This window comes from Mus musculus, chromosome 10, assembly GCF_000001635.26.
Source record: "Mus musculus strain C57BL/6J chromosome 10, GRCm38.p6 C57BL/6J".
Taxonomy (NCBI): domain Eukaryota; kingdom Metazoa; phylum Chordata; class Mammalia; order Rodentia; family Muridae; genus Mus; species Mus musculus.
This window is the reverse complement of record NC_000076.6, coordinates 92,433,662-92,452,647: the sequence shown is the minus strand read 5'-3', so window position 1 is coordinate 92,452,647 and position 18,986 is coordinate 92,433,662. Positions and strand designations below refer to the sequence as shown.

Genomic DNA, 18,986 nt, shown 5'->3' with positions numbered 1-18,986 from the left:
ATTTCAACAGGACCACTGTAGTGCTTCTGTGTGAAACAGAATGTAAAGGATCGGGGGGATATTGAATGATCGAGCAGAAGACCAATTCAGGGATCATGACAGGAGGTCTGGGGTTCACAGCAGGTGCCAGCCACGGGAGTCAGAACTGATGACTAGATTCTGGTATATTCTGAATGTAGAGACAGCAGAACTTTTGAAAAAATGGATGTGGGATGTGAAAGAAAGTAGAACTAATAATGTCTCTCAAAGGTAAGTTGAAATTTCCATGATCTGTAGTGGAAACAACTTAGAACCAGTTTCCAGGACACACTGGGGGCTCTCTTTTGCTTAAGTATGTTGTATCAGGCATGTCTTTAACTTTTTAAAAGTCTATTATTTTATTTTAATGTATATGAGTATTTTACCTGTAGACATCTGTGTTTGGGCCTGGTATCCATGTAGGTCACAGGAGGGTATAAGATCCCCTGGAATCGGAGATATAAATGGTTGTAAGTCACCATGGGAGTGCCAGGAACTAAACCCCAGTTATCTGCACGAAAAAATGCTCTTGATCATTGAGCCATCTCTCCAGTCCTGTCATGTCCCTTTTAGATGTCACAGTAGAGTGGATCTTGCTCTTCATAGAAGCCAAAGATGGGGCTATAAAAACATATTATGATATTTAAATTCACAAGCTAGACTCACAACCCCGAGGAAGAGAGACTAGCTGGAGAAAAAGCCTAAGGACTGAGTCTTAAGGCACATAAAATGATTAAGGATAGGGAGAAGATGAGAAACTAACTAAGACTTGACTCGTGGCCAGAAGGATGTTGAGAAAACAGGTCCTCTGGAAACCAAGACCAGGAGGAGGAATAAAGACCACGAGAGCTGCCATGCTAGGGTCAGGAGAAGGGTTCTGGTGTCCCTGTGAAGGGCAGGGCCAATGGCCTCATGAGAGTGGTAGACTTCATATAAAAACCTTTAAAACTATTTTCTTAAAATGCCTCTGTTAGGTATTCAGGTCTTTGAATGTCCATAACCCATTTTCTCAATATAACTGTTTGATTTTACTCTTCCTTATTCTGTTAGAGAAGTTTTCTTTTGACAACAAAGCCTTTTCCAATAGAATTCTTCTTATTATCCCAAAGATGAGCGTAGTACTGAGGGCTGCCAATCTTTGAGAGCTGTGGAAAACACAAGGTCAGTTCTACATGATACTTAAAACTGAGATGAAACCACTACTAACATTTTCAAGGTAGGACCTGCCACGTTGATGTGGACTCTGTGCCTGATAGCGAGATAGCAGACTGGGTGATTTGAACCAGGTTAGTCTTGTTTATGTAATAGTCCTCTTGATACTAAAATCTATGGTTCACATTAAAAATTTTAGTTGATGCAGAGAATATTTGTCCCTAGTGCAATCCTCACTGAATCTTACTGGATAGCATTCTGCTATTGGGAAAGTGGAGGTACCCTAGATGTGCTCAGCTGGCTGGAGGCTTGGGCCAGCCCCTCTTCTCCCGGCTTCTCTTGCTGCAATAGAAGACAGACACAATTTCAGGTTGCCTGGTTTAAAAGCAATTATACCTCCGGAGGATCTTGCTGCCTCTGATTTCTAAATGCTGGTTGTTTATAGAATTACTGCTCAGATCCCTTTAGTTCGAAATGAGCATGCCAATGAAACTGAAATGAGAAGCTGCACTTCTAAATTGGATTATCGGCTTCCCTGGTGGACTCCATGCGCCAGCCCTCCCTCCTTTCCCTCCACAAAGTTGCCAGTGATTCGCAGCGGTTTAGTGAGATGGCTTATATGGCTGGTTGGGACAAGGTGCATCTAGTTAACTTATTAGTGACTGTGTGTCTTGGGGATGCCTGTTGCCACAGTAACAGTCCAACAGACCTTCCCTATCTGTATACACTGGTTCTTAATTTTGATTTAAACTGTATTGAGAGGAAGGTAAGAGCCAGCTATCGGTTCCAAATTGGTATGCTTCGAGGCAAACATTATTTGTAAAAACAAAACAAACAATATTCAGGAAATTGTTCCTTGTTCCTTTCTGTCTTGTCTACTACTTGGAAACCCATTTTGAACTTTTCTTTGTAACACAGAGTTGAAATCAATACAGCTATTTTGATATAATAGCAATTCATAACAGCTTGTTTTCATGGAGAACTCTTTTTGTTGTTGTTGCTTCGTACTGTCATAATTGACGAATATCAACACAGTTGGTGGATGGATTGGCGTTTTTTTGAGCTAACTGCTGCTATTGAGCCACACAGAGGCAAGTCATTCCCAACTTGAAGAAAACTGGAAATCCTTTCCCCTGCTGAATAGAGTCTTAGAAAAGTAGGCAGATCTGAAGTGCACAGCATCACTTTTAGGTAGATCAGGGCTGAGTCTAATTTCAGTCATGTCTTCTTTTAATTTCTAGGAAAGGACTTGATTTGAAGATGTGTTAAGGACACATTTTAAATGAAGGGCTGCACATTTGTGGTTAAATAATAAAGGATAATGTGTTGCCTTCTCAGAATTTTGAAGTGATGATTTAACTGTGGAAATGTAAGGCAAAAGGTTTTGGAGTTTCAAAAAAAAATCCAACATAGGGATGGATATGGGACCAGATGCAGGTTTGCTTCATGCTTAGAAGATAAGAGCAAGGATAGTGATATCCTGCTTACCATCTTAGCCATCCTCTTGATGGCCATAGGCGCTTTAAGGAGCACTTTATCTCTTCTTCCAAAGGGAATAAAAGTATGAAGACACACTACCAGATGCTAATGAGAACGAAGGAGCCAAATGGGAAAAATGGAATATATTTTTATTCACCTCACTGGTTTGGTACTGTTTTTAAAGATACCATGTTCTAAAATACCACTCAACCTTTCTGATAGAATAGAGAATGTTTTTATTTGTAAGGAGATTCTTTAAAAATAGTTATTAAAGTTAAAGAATCTAGGCTCAACAGAAAATTAGATTCACCCGTGACTCAGCTCACCTCTGCTTACAAGTCCAGCTCTTCCCACACATAGCATGAAGCCCTGGGCTCAAACTCGGCTTCATATTAGAAACCCCTGTAGAGTTCTCAGAAATCTGCAAGTACAGTATCACAGATAAATTAATCAGGGGCTTCAGCATTCTTTCAAAAGTACCCCAGGTGGTGTGGAATTTGGCTGCCCTGGAGGAGCAGGAGAGTGGAGGGTCCTTTCGTGTAGAAAATTCAGTAGCAGCAAGGAGAAAGCATTATTTTAGGATGTCAAGATCAAAAGAGAAATGCTTTTCACAATGTTACCATGTAGCTTTAAAAAAATATTACCTGAAATAAATGGTGGGTATGGCAGGCAATCAAGATAAGTGGCATTTATTAACAGCTTATCTTTGATAAAGGGCAGAGAAGATGTGTGTGTGTGTGTGTGTGTGTGTGTGTGTGTGTGTGTGTGTGTGTGGTGTGCACATGCGTGTGCACACATGGTGGATGTGGATACTATAGCACATCCCTCTGTGTTGTTCCTAGGGCATTATCCACACCCTCCACCGACGCCCCATGTTAGGGAATTTCACAGAGATTTGGGACTCACGGTATAGGCTAAGCAACTTGTCTAGCTAACTCTAGAGATCGATCACTGTCGAGCCCTGCAGCACAGGGCTGTAAGCATGCATCATAACACCTAGCTTTTGAAGCAGGTGCTGAAGTCTCGGGCACTCATGCTTGGAGTTTAAGAACTTCAGTAACTGGTCCATCTCCCCAGCCTTTTAGTAAGTACCGTTCTATGGCATATCTCTACATCTTCTAGTGGTCCTATGAGAAAAATGTATTTATTTAATTGGCAGATTAAGAAATAGTCTCTGAATAACCTAACACATCTAGGATAGAACTGCCCTTGGATTCATGGCTACCCTAGGACTTCACTTGAAAATGCTTCAGAGTCCTCTAGTCCTGCTCCTTATAGCTGTCTTTCAGACCTAGGGGAATGAGGTCATCCTGTGCTCTTCATTACGTACATTTATCCCAATATTCTTCCTTGATAGTTACTCTTCCTATTTATTTTATTTTCCTATCTTATCATCCCTGCTGCTTTCAATTTCCCTGCTAAGTCCAATATTAAAATATTTACCTTGATCACTTCAAATGCTATTTCCCAGTACAATACATATTTTTGTTTATAATCATCACGTGTGTACATTCACCTCACAGCGTGTATTTCGTTAAGCATAGCTAAGCCCATGGAGAAATGGAAGAGAAGTATCATTGCTTATTTAGGATTTGAAATACTTCCCCAGTGTAAGAAAGTGGCCACCAATCTTCTGTCCAGTAAAACTGTACCAGCTCCTAAAGGGTCTTTCCAACAAACCAAGACCAAAAAGGGATAATAAAAAGTGAAGGATACATGTAGTTCACATCGAGAATGGGTAATTTTCCCTGCTTTGAGTCAGTCCCGATTACTGGAACTTTGGAGAAATCCAAGGGCTGCTAAGGGTCTGACCTAAATATGCTGACTTAAAGACTGGTGTGAAAGGGAGGTGCATCCTTGTGTAAGTCATGATGAATAATGCCTCTGTCTGCAAATAGATGATTCGTTGTAATTGAGATCCTTGTTTCTAATACAGCTTGGGAGAAGACCTATTAAAATATCAATAGGCTGCCTCCATTTATATAGCATTGTGGTGGGTGTAATTGGCGAGTGTCTCATGTTTCCATGTTCCTCTATTCCCTGACTTATTTATGAGTGTTACATAATGAACCACTGCCAGGCATAGCCATTCCCAATGTAGTTAAGAGTTTCTTTTCTTTCTGATAAAATTGTTTCTTTATTTCTCCCTATAATCATTACTCTTGCGTTTTGATGATAAAACAGAATTAGAAAGTTGGCTATCCATAATTAATACATGTTTACTATGCCAAATGGTTTCTTGCAAGAGAAAATAATTGTCGGAAACAGTAGGGAGGGGTAATCAATTCTGTTGGCTTTCCTTTTATAATCTCTGTGTGTGTGTGTGTACAATGTATACATACATATGTACCATGCATGTTGTTCTGTGTGGATGTGAGTGTCGAGGCACAAAGTGGACATGAGCTCTACTCCCCAATTTCTCTCCATGTTATTAATGTGCATGTGTTTGGGAAGGGGATTGTGAACCCACACATGCCACGATCTGAACGCAAAGATCAAAGGACAACATAATAGACTTTGTCCTCTCCTTTCATCTTACATGGGGTTCAGGATCCCAATTCGAGTCATCAGGCTTGGGTGGCAAGCACTTTCCCTCTCACCGGTCGAGCTCTCTACCTTATTTTTTGCATTGTATTTTCTCACAGACACTGGGGCTCACTGATTGGTTAGACAGGCTGGTCAGCGAGCTCTGGAAATCCCGAGTCTTCTTCAGTACCAGAGTTACGAGTATGCAGTACCATGGCTACCTTTACGTGGGTGCTGATATCTAAAGTCAGATCCAAATGCTTGTGCAGCAAGGCCTGACCCAGCTCCTGTGACTTTTAATTGCCAAGATTGTATCAGCTGCCTGATTCAGAGAGGGTATGTCCTGAGCGTCTGTAAGGAGGAGGGGGATTCATGGTATATATTGAGGTTTTCTTTCTTCTTCTTCTTCTTCTTCTTTTTTTTTTTTTGTGTGTGACATGATTACAAGTTGGAAAAAATGTGTCTACCAGACTTCCAAAAAAATAAATAAAACAATTATACAATTAACTACAAATTTGAAAATCCCAACTGAACACATTGAACCATTGTCCATTATGTGGTTCCTACAATGGTTTATCCCACTGGGATTCCTTAAAAAAAAAAAAAAGAAAAGAAAAAGAAAGAGACTGGAGTTGGTTATTATTTTCAAACATGGGCTTATTTATAGTCTTTACATTGAATGAAAGTCCTAACATTTTTGATGAAAATCAGAAATAATGTGCGACTTGCCTCAAGAATGATGACTTGTGTCTGCCCTAGAAATCATTAAGCCCCATCCTCTCTCTGCTGGGGAGCCCCATGTTGTGCTGGAGCCATAGAATTTTCTTCCTGCTACTTTTTATTGGTGGTATTTATGTGTTTTATTGATTATATGACATAATAAAACATAGCAAGTTGGGGCTGTATGTGCGATATATTTTGTTCAGCCATGAATGCAGAATGTTAGGGCTACGCGCGCTACTTGAAACATCTTGCTGAGATATAAATAGATTTATAATGACTGCTAGGCTCTGCGCCTGCAAAATATCCTGGTAGGTAGCTCATTATGGAGGTAACATCATTAATAAAATAGCTGAAAAATTTTACACGTACAAGGATAGCTCTTATGTCCGTAGCTGTGAGGAAAATACCAGGTATGGGCATAACCTGAGACTCATTTTAAAGCTATAATTTATCATCATTATCTACATATTATAATGGCAAAAGAGGTTTAATTGCTTTTGACTGGACTGGCATGAAGATGAGGAGGAAAGTTAGTAACAGATGGCCCCACTGTCAAAACTGCAGTCTTTCACCCTAAAATAATGTAGCGGGCTGAACGGGGGATGCTTTCTAGCTTTGTCTCCACTTGATAAGTATGAATTAGCATTTTCTGGTGTTATAGTAGTCTGGAGAGAAGTGGAAATAGTAATTATTTACAGAAGATTAAAATAACTGTGAAATTCATCTCTGGCAGGCTTTAATGGTCTCATGTCTTTTGGATTAGCAGAAATATTTACTTTCAGTATGACTTAGGGGGTTTAAAAAAATAGCATTTCTATCCCAGACTTAGGATATTTAAGGGCTGGTGTGTGAACGTTTTAGAAGATGTCTTTTGGCTTATTGTATAATATTCATTATTTTTCTCTTCACCTCTGTGAATGATGCCAGAGGCAAAATTGTCTTTTTCAGAATAATCTGTTTATAGACCATTTATCTACCGGTTCTTAAGTGTGAACACTCCTTATATTTTACTGTATGTTAAGTTCCTTTCTGGCTTTCTCTCTCCCAGTATGGTCTGTGTTCCTATATTAAACACAACACAGATGGATGAATAAGATTTGTCTATACAGGTTTTTAAAAGAGAAAAAATAAAAAATCAAAACCAAAAACACTTTGCCTAGTTATGGTGTCCCTCAACAATTCAAAGAATTTAAGACCAAATCTATGAGGATAAAAATAAAAATGTCTCCCCTGTCTTTTAAGACACTGGGGACCCAAGAAGAACACAATTGGTGCTAGATTACACTGTTGGCTGGTCAATGCAAGTAAATTAACTGCTGCAGGTGAGGGGAGAGAAATGCCAGCTTTAGCAATGTAAGTGAAGGTGACAAGCTATCTGCAAAATAATGTGAATTTGAAAGTGCAGTTTAACCCCAAAGTAAAAGGAAGGGGACAAAAGAAGAATGGGCCAATCTGGCAGCCTAAAATAATGTGCGACAGAGAAATTATTCGGAAATGGAGCTGGTTATAGAGCTACAGATTATTATTTGGTTGCTGTCACGATACATTTTCCTCAGCTCTGGCCATACGTGTTTCAGAGCTTGTGTCTGAGATGAGCGGGGGTTGGGGGTGTTGCTGAGGGTTTTGCACAATTGAAAATTCCAATTCTGAAACGATGAAGGCATCCAAGCTCTTTCTTAAGAGTATGTTTATCACAGAAACACGTACACATATGTTTTGTCTTTGAAAAGACAATGAGATGTTGGCGAATTGAGAGATTCATATACCATAATGGATTTGAGACCATCAAGATGAGCTGACAAATGTCTATTGAGGCAAACGGTGGAGAAAACCATTTTAATGGCTTTAAGATGAATCTTTCAATCTAATATTCAACAGTGGCTTTTAGTGCTTGGTACCATGTGGAACAATGCTATTTATGAGTTATCTATCATATGTTTATTAACAAATAGTTTGGCTTAATCTCGACATATGTATATTGGTTTTAAAAAGCCTTCCCATGAAGAAAATTCTGCTCTCTTAGTGGATATCCACCAAGAATAAGTATTTAGTTAAATATTATGTAAAGCAGAAAGCCGGTCATAAGGGTGCACAACTGAATCCCAACACTGGGAGGTTAACAGAGGAGATTATAAGTTTCAAGCCAATCTAGCATACATAGTGAGAGCCTTTCTTAAGAAGATCAGAAACACACACACACACACACACACACATGCACACAGAGAGAGGACAGATAGTTTCAATATAGGAAAAAGGACTATAGTTTATGTGTTGAAGTCGTTGAAGACCCAAATGTTGGTTTTATTGTTTGTTTGTTTTTTTTTATTAGATATTTTCTTCATTTACATTTAAAATGCTATCCCCTTTCCTAGTTTCCTCTCCAAAAATCCCCTGTACCCTCCCCCTGCTTCCCAACCCACCCACTCCTGCTTCCTGGCCCTGGCATTCCCCTATATTGGGGCATAGAATCTTTACAAGACCAAGGGCCTCTCCTCCCATTGGTGGCTGACTAGGCCATCCTCTGCTACATATGCAACTAGAGACACAGCTCTGGGGGTACTGGTTAGTTCATATTGTTGTTTCTCCTATAGGGTTGCAGATCCCTTCAGCCCCTTGAGTACTTTCTCTGGCTGCTTCATTGGGGACCCTGTATCCCATTCAATAGATTACTGTGAGCATCCACTTCTGTATTTGCTAGGCACTGGCAGAGCTTCACAAGAGATAGCTACATCAGGGTCCTGTCAGCACAATCTGATTAGCAGCTGCAATAGTGTCTGAGTTTGGTGGTTGTTTATGGAATGGATCCCTAGGTGGGGTGGTCTCTGGATGGTCCTTCCTTCAGTCTCAGCTCTGAACTTTGTCTCTGTAAATCCTTCCATGGGTATTTTGTTCCCCCCTTTTAAGAAGGAACAAAGTTCACACTTTGGCCTTCCTTCTTCTTGAGTTCCATGTGTTTTGCAAATAGTATCTTGGGTATTCTGAGTTTCTGGGCTAATATCCACTTATCAGTGAGTGTGTATCATGTGTGTTCTCTTGTTACCTCACTCAAGATGATATCCTCCAGATCCATCCATTTGCCTAAGAATTTCATAAATTCATTGTTTTTAATAGCTGAGTAGTACTCCATTGTGTAAATGTACCACATTTTCAGTGTCCATTCCTCTTTTGAGGGACATCTGGGTTCTTTCCAGCTTCTGGCTATTATAAATAAGGCTGCTATAAACATAGAGGAGCATGTGTCCTTATTACAAGTTGGAACATCTTCTGGGTATATGCCCAGAAGTGGTATTGCTGGATCTTCCAGTAGTACTATGTCCAATTTTCTGAGGAACCGCCAGACTGATTTCCAGAGTGGTTGTACCAGCTTGCAATCCCACCAGCAATGGAGGAGTGTTCATCTTTTCCACATCCTTGCCAGCATCTGCTGTCACCTGAATTTTTGAACTTAGCTATTCTGACTGGTGTGAGGTAGAATCTCAGGGTTGTTTTGATTTGCATTTCCCTGATGGTTAAGGATGTTGAACATTTTTTCAGGTGCTTCTCAGCCATTCAGTATTTCTCAATTGAGAATTCTGTTTAGCTCTGTACCCCATTTTTAATAGGGTTATTTGGTTTTCTGGAGTCCAATAACTTCTTGAGTTCTTTAAATATATATTGGATATTAGTCTCCTATTGGATTTAGGATTGGTAAAGATCATTTCCCAATGTGTTTGTGGCCTTTTTGTCTTATTGACAATGTCCTTTGCCTTACAGAAGCTTTGCAATTTTATGAGGTACCATTTGTTGATTCTTGATCTTACAGCGCAAGCCATTGCTGTTATGTTCAGGAATTTTTCCCCTATGCCCATATCTTCGAAGCTCTTACCCACTTTCTCCTCTATAAGTTTCAGTGTCTCTGGTTTTACGTGGAGTTCCTTGATCCACTTAGACTTGAGCTTTGTACAAGGAGAAAAAAAAATGGATCAATTCACATTCTTCTACATGATAACTGCCAGTTGAGGCAGCACCATTTGTTGAAAATTCTGTCTTCTTCCCACTGGATGGTTTAACTCCTTTGTCGAAGATCAAGTGACCATAGGTGTTTGGGTTCATTTCTGAAAGGCCCATATGTTAAGGTGTGATTCCCAAGGTGGTCCTATTACCAGAATTTGTGGTCCTTATGGCTCACCGCTCACTTTTGTGACAATGTACATGGAAAGTGCAACTTAAAAGGGAGGAGGGGAGGTGACAGTTCTTTGGGTGTAAAGAAATCAGAGCAACAGGCCAGAGACAGACTTAGATGATTATATTGTGTTCCCATTTAGGAGGAGAGAGTATTGAATGTTGGGGCTCTGCTCACTTGCTCCTGTGTGGTCAGTTCAGAACTGCAAGCCCAGGCAGTAGTCCTGCCCATGTTCAACGTAGGTCTTCACACCGCATTTAACCCAGTCTAGAAACTTGCTTGGGAGCCTTTTCAGGGGCATACATCTCTTCAAGCTCTCTATCAAGACTGACCATCACAGAGTGCCCTCACAGAGTACCTCACAGTCTTTATCTCCTCCCTTCTCTGCTCATTCTTGGTCCCTGATATTCCACGGCTCTGCTGTGTGCTCCTTGTCTTTGTCCCGTGGCACTTCCAGCCTAGGTGGGAAGGCAGTCTGTTCCACTGATCCTGGCCGTGAGTGAAAATAACCCTTTTCTCTTTGCAGGTTAATTGTTTCATATTTGGTTGTTGTGATGCATTCCATTGCTGACATTCACAGAGACTCTCAAAGCTCAGAAAACTATGCTGCTTGGGGGGGTGTTTGGCAAGAAGACTCACACTATCGTGGGCTTCTACTAACAAAGCACCCTGAAGTCTTTTCTGATGGCTTGTTTGCTCTAAGAAATGTAGAGGCATATGTTTCCCATTAGAGAGTTGTGATGCTGTGAGTCTAGGCTCTGCTCTTTCAAGTTCTCTGTTCGATTATTGCCATTCGATGCAGGCTTGCTTCTGGTTACGGTCGACAGCAGGCAGCCTTCTGTAGGACCTGAGCCTTCTGTGGCTCTGCTGTTGTCCTCTCCCCTTCTCAGTGAAGTAACCCTCTCATTTGGTCCATGCTTGAAATCCTCCCACCTAAAAGACTCTGGGTCAGGTAATATAATAACACTGCCTGTTTTACATCACATAACGTGAGTTTTATATCACTTTTAATTTAGGCATGAGAATCAGAGAAACAGTGAGAACGCCCTAGGTGTAGGGAAACAAGTTGGCCACGTAGGAGCAGCCAACTGAGCATCTGAGTCCAGAGGGAAGCTAATAGCAAGCTTGTCTGTCTCAGGACAAAGGGTTGCCTTAGGGATTTGTGATTACAAAGCAGGAATCAAAACAGATTAGGTTTTAAAACTCTTCTTTATGTGCATGTAGGCCATGTGTGTATAGGGACTTGTGGAGGTCAGAAGATTTCGGGGGAGTTGGAGTTAATGATAGTTGCATGCTGGAAACTGAACTAGAGACAATGTCTTAGTTAGGGTTTCTATTGCTGTGATGAAAACACCATGTCCAAAGCAACTTGGTGAGGAAAGGGCTTACTCAGTTTCCACACCACAGTTCCTCAAAGGAAGTCAGGACAGGAACTCGAGCATAGCAAGAACCTGAAGCCAGGAGCTGATGCAGAGGCCACAGTGGTATGGTGGGGAGGTTAGGGTTGCTGCTTATTGACTTGGTCCTTATGGCTTGGCCAGCCTACTTTCTTAAAGAATCCAGAACCACCACACCAGCCCAGGGACAGTGCCAACTGGAATGGGCTGGGTCCTCCCATATTAATCACCAATTAAGAAAATGCCCTAGGTGTGTACTGCAGTGTAATCTTATGGAGCTTTTTTCTCAATCAATACTCCCTTCGCTTTGATGACTCTAGTTAAGTTGACATAAAAGTAGCCATTATAGACCGCTTATTTAGAAAGGAAAAAGAAAGAAAGAAAGAAAGAAAGAAAGAAAGAAAGAAAGAAAGAAAGAAAGAAAGAAAGAAAGAAAGAAAGAAAGAAAGGAAGGAAGGAAGGAAGGAAGGAAGGAAGGAAGGAAGGAAGGAAGGAAGGAAGGAAGGAAGGAAGGAAGGAAGGAAGAAAGATTCTCAAGAATAGATGTTCTCTACTGAACTGAGAAGAAGCTTCCAAAACACTGAACCACATTTCCCAAGATGCTTTTCAAGATGTTCACATAACACCCTCTTCTCCCACGTCTGCATATGGGAGAGGGCTGTTCTTGAACGTGATCTTAGAAGAAGTCTAGATGACCAAAGGACTGCCAGTCTTCCTCTGCAAACTGGCTTCTTTTGCGCGTTAATCTTGATGTCTTATTCTCCAGTCTCTATTTTCCTCCACAATTACATCATTTTTAACTGAACAACTTATAGCATATAGGCACCCTTCTAGCATACTGATTCACATTTTCCATACACAGCAGCTCAGTGGGGGGTAGATTCCTTTATGCCCCCCCCCACACAAACACACTTTAAAGGGATGGAACTACAGCTTTAAAGAGTTCAGGTGTGCAGGGCCTCACAATTTCTGGGAGGATTTGTGCGGTTCCCCTAGGCTTTGCTGTTAACTTAGAAGTTTAGAATCTTGATTCTGTATAATAATGCAATCAGATCGAGTTGGCACTGGGTGGCCGCGAGGCTTGGTATCATTCTGGAGCTCTGGCTTTGGTTTGTCACATTTATTCACAAAATTAATGTGTATAACTAAGCAGTTCACTTGCACTTAGATTTTGTATTTACAAAATTTTAAATGGCAGATTCTCTTTTTTCCTCCCAGTAGTTTCTTTCATACAGAAATTTATCTTCTGCATGGCTATAGGATCGGTTAGACCCAAAAGGTCTCTGAGAAAAGAAGCCTACTCACATTTTTGTTTTGTTTTGTTTTATTAAAGTGAGATTGTTTTCTGTTTTGAACAAATAGAAAACAACAATCAGATTAGTATGAACTAGAAGCTATTAATTAAAGGCAGGGGCGGGGGAGGTTTTGATATAATAAAATCTATTTCATCTAATTCCACCGTGGTGATTTATGCCGTTGTCTTCTAGAACAACCCGAAAAGAGCATTTGGAGTTGCGCTGCTGGAAGTACACATCTTACTGTAATGTATAATTATAGCCTACTATAGCAGCTTATATTATCCTTTAAATATTTATCCCCTTGAATAATTGGATTTAGGAGATGTGAATTCATCTGGTGAATATGCTATTAATTTTTCATATATTTTGATTGTATACCGATCGTTCACTTGTCTACCACCAAGTAAATGCAACTGAGTAGCATGTGAGTTTACAGCAAAATTATTGGTCTTCCTGGACCCCGTTGAATATTTATATCTAAAATGACATACCTGCTGCAAACGGGGCAGACTCTGTTCTCACTTACCTATCACGGTGGCTAATAATTAATTTGATGGTAACCTTCTAGTTCACTTCCCTTTGTAGTTGAAAGTCACGATTAAAAATAAATGAAGACAATATTACATCAAAACCATTCCAAAGCTCAAAGAAGGGTGTAGGTTGTTACCATGGAGCCCACTGAGGGGCTTGCCAGCTGAGCTTGGCAGAGCTGCCTGGACCAAATAGGCCTAACTTTTGTTTTCTACAGGAGCAGTTAGACTCCAAAGGCCTGTGTTGACAGGTAATGAGATTTAATTCATAAGAGGAAAAAAAATTAAGAGAGAAAGGAGAGGGGGGGATATCCATATTCATTGTTTAATCAAATAAAATTCTTTCTGAGGATTCTGGGGACTATTCCTGGTTGCTTGCAAAGCCTTGCTTTGATAGCTATAAACAAATTGCTTTTAGGAATAACTTCTTAGTCAGAGAAGAGAAACTCAGTTCTCCACTTGATCTTGCCCTTTGGGTGGTCCCAGCCGGAGACTGGCTGCCTTCTTCCTGACAGCCAGGGTTCCGAAAAGACATCTAGCATTTGCTGACAGCTGTAGACCCCTTTTTTGTTAGGATAACAAACACCCTGTGTTGAGGACAGCATCAAGCCAGCTTGCAGTACGCCCAATTAGAGAAGCTAAAATCTCATTTGTTTCGCCATGGGAGCCCCCTGAAAGCACACCGTTTTGGCCTCATTACAGTATTTTTAACTTTACAAAAACAATTTCATTATGGAAATTAAAGAAGCTCATTTGGCCTTAGCATGTAGGCTGAAGTTAATAAATTCCACAAGTATTTCAACTACCACAGCATGGAGTTTTGTCTTCACTTAATCACATGAAATAGTTGCTGAAAAAATTACACACACACACACACACACACACACACACACACACACACACACACTTATGGGAGTCTTAAGGATATTATCTTTTTTTTTCTCTTTTCTTTTCTGTTCTTTTTCCTTTATTGATTAAAAAGAAACCCAAACTTCAAGAAAAAACACATTATCTTCAACTACGCAGGAGCAGAATGAAATGATGACATTGGTGATTGGAGTCTCTGGACACTGATCACCTGGCCACATGAATGTATGCCTGTGTCCCTTCTTGGAAGTAGCTGTGATCTACAGAACAAAATTGAAACAAGATCCTCAGCTCCCAAGTAGAAGGATTTTGATCTTGCTACTTGTGACAGTTTGAAGGACGAGGGTTCTGGTTTTACAGGAGAGCTCTGTATTACTAACAAAAAAGAAAAATAATGCAGCAGGTAATAACGGGCTATTACTCAGGGGTAAGTGGGAGAGGGTTGGAATGGAGACTTTATTTTTAAGAGTGTTTTTAATTCTTCTTCAGGCAGCTGTATTGGTAGGCATTATGGGTGAAGCCCCCTGGCCATTTCTAGGAGACACAATCAAGCAGCAAATTTCCCAGTTCTCAGGCTCTTGGATTCTTTTCACCCCCCTCTTCAGGGCTGTTCCCTGAGCCTTAGACACATGTGTGTTGTGGCCATAGTATTGGGGTTGGGAGACCAAGATTAATTGTTCTCTGTGTTCTGACAAGTTGTGTTAATGGTCTCTGTCTTCTGCAAAGAGAAGCTTCTTTGTAATATTAGAAAGACTCATCCTCCTGGAATTGTCAAGGCTGAGCTGGCTCCAGCACACAGATACTGGACCACTGGGTCAAGCAGTATTAAAATGAGTTGCAGTCTGAGAAGAAAGCTATAAGACAAGGATTTCCAAATCTACTTTCCCTTTACCTCTCCATACTTTAAATACTTGGAAGTGACCTTACCTAGACCCAATTCAAATTGATTTAATTAAAGAAGTTAAACAGAAGACTTCTAAATTTATAATAATCAGACTAGGTATACTATTTTGCTATGGACACAGGACATTGGTGAAGGCCCATGAGAGAGTTCTTGCTTAGCAGAACATGCATGAGACACTGGGTTCAATCCCCTGTGCACACACAATGAATGAAAACAGAAAATTATTTTAACAGGGAGGAATGGAAGGAGGGAAAACTGTGGTCAAGGTGTATTATATGAGAGAAGAACAGAAAAAATAAGAGATATAAAACAGAAAAAATAATTGTCAAAAACAGCAATAATTTGGACAAACTGTGTGGTGGCTTGAATGTGCTTGGCCCAGGGTGTGGCACTATTAGGAGGTGTGGCCTTGGAGTAGGTGTGTCATTGTGGGTGTGGGCTTTAAGACCCTCCTCCTAGCTTCCTGGAAGCAGCCTTTTAGCTGCCTTTGGAACAAGAGGTAGAACTCTTAACTCCTACAGAGCCATTCCTGCCTGGATCTGCCATGACTCCTATCATAATGATAATGGACTGAAGCTCTGAAGCTGTAAGACAGCCCCAATTAAATGTTATCCTTTGTAAGAGTTGCATGGTCATTGTGTCTCTTCACAGCCATGAAACCCTAACTAAGACAAATTGTAATTATATTTTTCTAGCACATGGAATTTTATATATTTTGTATGTTTTCTCTTAGTGATTTCCCTATATGTTTACCTAGTCCCTCCTAACCTCCATCTATCTATCTATCTATCTATCTATCTATCTATCTATCTATCTATCTATCTATCTATCTATCATCTATCTATCTATCTATCTATCTATCTATCTATCTATCTATCTATCTATCATCTATCTATCTATCTATCTATCTATCTATCTATCTATCTATCTAACATTTCTATATGAGGAGGAAATTAATGGTGCTTTTTGAAGCCCCAAATCTTGTTAAATTTTATCAGTGAGCTTTGTTGATTGTTGTCCTTTTGATATAAATGAGGAAAACTAATAGGAACTGTTGCCTGGCTAATTAAGGTAGAAGTCTACTATTGTCTGGATAGCCTTCTGGGCTTGGCACAAAATGGTGAACCCCCTTTACCAGCAGGGCTTCTTCTTTTCTGACACTGTTTTGGGAACTCAAAGACTCCTGTACCTTCTACCTGCATAATTTCATGTAGCCTAAGTGAGAAGTAAGTAGGTTGAGCTTCCTTTCTTCTATTAAGAACCAGATGAGCAAGCATCTGAGATTCTTGGAATGCCTCCCCATGCTAACAAGACATCTTAGTACCTTAGCTTCCAGCCAATGACCTTTGCCCATCCCGAATATTCCTAACCCCCTTATTCAAAACTTTTTAACCCTTGATTCACCCTAAATAAATTTGATCCATCTCCCCAAAGCTGATCCTGGTGGGTTCTTCGACTACTGCTCCCTTCATCCTCATGGGACAGAGCCCAGTGACCCAGAGGAGAAGAGCATCCTACAGAAACAGCTAGCAAACTCATGAGACTATCTCATTATTGAGTGGTATCTGCTTTCCATCTTTATAATACAGTTGCCTCATAGAGCTAAGTTTTATATTATCAATCATTTATGTTAAATATTTGGGTCCCTTCTTTTATCTTCCAACCTGGGAACCCAGTTGCTCATTCTCTCCTGCCTCTCTGCTACTGGCTATTGACTGATACTCATTGGTCTTCCGAAGATTCATCCTTCTCATCTCAGCTTCCCTTACACCATGGCCACTGTACTGGCTAGTTTTGTGTCAACTTGACACAGCTGGAGTTATCACAGAGAAAGGAGCGTCAGTTGAGAAAATGCCTCCATGAGATCCAACTGTAAGGCATTTTCTCAATTAGTGATCAAGGGGGAAAGGCCCCTTGTGGGTGAGACCATCTCTGGGCTGGCAGTCTTGGATTCTATAAGAAAGTCGGCTGAGCAAGCCAGGGGGGACAAGCCAGTAAAGAACATCCCTCCATGGCCTCTGCATCAGCTCCTGCTTCCTGCCCTGCTTGAGTTCCAGTCCTGCCTTCCTTGGTGATGAACAGCAATGTGGAAATGTAAGCTGAATAAACCCTTTCCTCCCCAACTTGCTTCTTGGTCACAATGTTTGTGCAGGAATAGAAACCCTGACTAAGACAGCCACCTTCTCCTTATAGATGTGTGCACTGTCTGGCCTCCTTCTGTTTTTCTTTCTGTGCCCAGACATCTTCTTTTTTATAATGTTACCAGCTGTATTTAGCTGGAGCCCCTCCTCATGATAACATTTTAAGAGGATCACATCTGCAAAGGCCACATTTTCAAATGAAGTCACCTTCATAGGCATCAGGAGATAGGACTTTGGGGATAATGGAGGCACAATTCCATTCATATCAAGACTCTTTCATGAAATTAGTTGGTATTAACTTGATTTCAATCAAATATATGCATATACATTATTCATGCAATGCACATATATGATGTATATAATGTATATGATATACATGATGTATACATATGCATACATGAGTATATATATGCATATGTGTGTATTCATAGAGTAAAAGACTGTTGTTAAAAGAATCTACTTTCTAGATGGCTCTGTCACACAGCTGGCATGTCTGAGTAGGATGTTGTGAGGAGCCTCAGTTTTCGCCTATGGATCTTCCCACAGCCACATATACCATAGCTCTATTTTGTGGCAATGACCACTCTCATTTTGCTTCCATAAGAGAGGAAAGACATTTTTTCTATTCCTTCTCATTACATTTAGGGCTGAGACCCTAAGTTAACTGACCATAACATAGTATTTCAGATTCAACATTATTTATACAGTAATGTTCCAGAATGCTCCCCCAAAGACTCTTTCCCAGTAGTCTATGGATTGTTTTAAAATTTCATGTAAAGCTCTTCTCTATTCTTGTTTTACTTCTGAATATTGTGCTACTTGACTGGTAACATAAGAGACTCAAAGAAAACATTGGCCCCATCTGATACTTACCTCTCTCCTTGCTTTTCTTTTGGTTCAAACAGTGGTTCTCAATATTCCTGATGCTGTGACCCTTTAATACAGTTCTTCATGTTGTGGTGAGCCCCAACCATAAAATTATTTCATTACTACTTCATAACTAATTTTGCTCCTGTTATGAATCATAATGTAAATATCTTACATGCAGGAAATCTGTTATGCAACCCCAAAGGAGTCATGCCCCAGCTAAGGTGTGCTGTGGTTGAAAGGGAAAATTGTTTTCCTAAATGTATGTGGCTCAAGGTAAGGGTTACAGACCTCAGGGGTTTGAGCACTGGTCTTGTAAATAGATGTGAACCAGAGTCTAGATTTTATCAAAAGCTTTTCTCCTGTCATGTGTGGGCATGAGTCAGCTCTGTCTCATTATCCCTCCTGTTTATACTTGGAATAAAAAATTTCCATAGATGGAACTGAGCAGTGGAAGTTTAGTCTTTTTTGTTTTATTTTATTGTTTTGTTTTCATTGCTGTGTGTAAATTAGGAGAGTCTGGACATTGTGTTTGAGTAATTGAAAGTCTATGAGGTTTAATTCTTGTTCTTCCATGAAGTTGTATCTCTATAGAATGAATATTTCTTTTATCTCACTTTTCTTCTTTCTTTCCTTCTTTCCTTTTTCCTTTTTTCTTTCCTTCTTTCCTTCTTTCCTTCTTTCCATCTTTCCTTCTTTCCTTCTTTCCTTCTTTCCTTCTTTCCTTCTTTCCTTCTTTCCTTCTTTCCTTCTTTCCTTCTTTCCTTCTTTCCTCCCTCCCTCCCTCCCTCCCTTCCTTCCTTCCTTCCTTCCTTCCTTCCTCCCTCCCCCCTCCCTCCCTCCCTTCTCCCTCCCTCCCTCCCTCCCTCCCTTCTCCCTCCCTCCCTCCCTCCCTTCCTTCCTTCCTTCCTTCCTTCTTTTC

The 18,986-nt window shown here is 40.4% G+C and overlaps 1 long non-coding RNA gene across 1 annotated transcript in view; it reads left to right on the top strand.

Annotated features, from left to right (window-relative positions):
* The window catches only part of Gm40738, an 81,536-nt gene that overhangs the window by 18,546 nt on the left and 44,004 nt on the right, over nucleotides 1-18,986 (top strand). The window lies entirely within an intron of this gene.